The sequence below is a fragment of the Mustela nivalis genome (genome assembly GCF_964662115.1).
Source record: "Mustela nivalis genome assembly, chromosome: 1".
In the NCBI taxonomy this organism is placed as follows: Eukaryota; Metazoa; Chordata; class Mammalia; order Carnivora; family Mustelidae; genus Mustela; species Mustela nivalis.
In genome coordinates, this window is record NC_139020.1 from 64,872,403 (window position 1) to 64,874,470 (window position 2,068).

The following is a 2,068-nucleotide window of genomic DNA, read 5'->3' on the forward strand; positions in this document are numbered from 1 at the left end:
ACTCTACCAGAAGTACCATGCCTTCCCTTGGCAAATCCTGAGCACCGGCTGTGTTGCAGGCACTGAGCTAGGCTCTAGGGATACCTCATTGAGCAAATGAGACCCGAATTTTGTTCTGAGGCTGACATTATCCTTGGGGGAGACCGACCTTATACACTGAATATAATTAGTGTTTCTCAGTGTCTCCTGACCTCATCTTCTAAAACCTGCCACCTCACTTTCCAGGAGGCCCCCCACCCTTCCTTGGTCTCTTCCAGCTGTGCTCCCCACGCTGCTGGGGTCTTTGAGCTTTAGTATCCTCCCTGGTAAAATGGAGATGGCTGTAATAAGAATTAACAGAAAACTCATGGTTCTAGCATGTGTACAAACATCTGAGGAGCATGCTGGAATCCTGAGCCCAACCCCAGAGATTCTCACTTAGAGCTCTGAGTTCAGGTCCCCTGGATGATGCTTGGTCAGGGGGTCCCACACGGGAGCCCTCCAACCCCACCCAGAGAGCACTGTTCTAGATGATGAAGGGGAAAGGGAGGATGCTGTCTAAACCTCAGCTGCGTTAATGCCGCCTACAAGGATAACTGGGAGAACTGGGGTAACTGGCATGACATGTAAGCTCCACAGGTGGTATGAGTGGCTGTGAAATTGTAGCCCTCAGTCTGCTGCCACGGGGTACCTAATGGACTGGCGGTCCCAGGTGCCCTCTTTCTGGATCTCCCCTCGTCTTTGTGCAGAGACTGACCCCAGCTAGTGATGGAGCAGGATGGAGATGCTAATCCAGGTTCATTCCTATAAGACATAGGATTGTGTTAATGAGAACCTTCAGCTTGAAGATTCCCCATTTCCCTTGCCAGAACATTCCACGAACCATGAGGCAGTGCAAGACTTTTCCATGTCTTCCTCTTTCCTTCCCCCTCCCTTTCACAGGTGTCAGACCTGCATCACTGTCTCTAACTTTTTTTTAGCGCCCCTTATTCTTCACAGGTGTCATCACCAGTAAATCTCTTTCACATCTAGTCCCATCTTGACATCTCCTCCCCGGGGAACTGGACTAGCACACCCAGAGTGGTCTGTGGTACCGGAATAGCCTTTGGTTGTGCCCTATTTGTTGCTCCTTGCCTTTCTGGTGCCAGCAGGGGGATCATGTGCATGAGGAGAAGCCAGCACTGGTCCTTCCAAAACCGTTTACCCTCAGCCTGGGCAGGCCTGGCACAGCCACACAGGCATGGCACCAATGCCTCTTTGGGGGCTGTTTGTGTCTGGTGCAGTGGTTCAGAGCATGGCTCCTGGGGTTAGCTTATCCCAAGGCTGCATGGCCTTGGGCAAGGTACCTAATTTCTCTACCCTCTAAAGCTGTACTCACCTTCCCGATTGTCCGAGGTTTCTTTTTGCCCTGTTGGCAGGTTCCCTGCCTCTTAGCAGCATGCTACAGTCTCAGGAGTGTTGGGCAAGTACCTTGCCTTCCCCTTGCCCATGACCTGCCTAGACTAGCTCTCTGTGGTTTCTGCTACTCTTTTGGGCAGAGAGGCCGTGTGGCACACTGGAAACGCCCTGGTTCCAGGATCCCTCAGCAACTTCTAACAATAGGGTTTCTATAGGTCCCTTTCTTTCTCTACTGCTTGGTTTCTTTATTCACGAATTTAGGAAGGTGAACATCTCTTTTTAAAGGCCGGGCTTTACTTCTAGCTCCAAGAGTCTACGAAAGGATAGTACTCTCAGAGGCAAGCTTCATAGTCTTCTACTCTTTCTGTTAAATGTACACTAAACACAGCAGTTCAGTTCTGTTCTAGGCCGTGGGGATTCAGAACTGAAAGGAGGACGCCTGGGTGGCTCCATGGGCTGGGTGTCTGTGACTCGGGTCATGGCTCTGGGGTCCTGGGGCTGACCCTGCTTCAGGCTCCCTGCTCAGTGGGGAGTCTGCTTCTCCCTCTCCCTCTGCCTCTAACCACTGCCCCCACCCCCAAGTCATGTTCTTTCTCTCTCTCTCTCTCAAGAAAATGAAAACAAAAACTGAAAGGAGAATGAAAGGAGAAGGTCTTTTCCCTCAAGTTGCTCAGAGTCTTCCTAGGGAGTC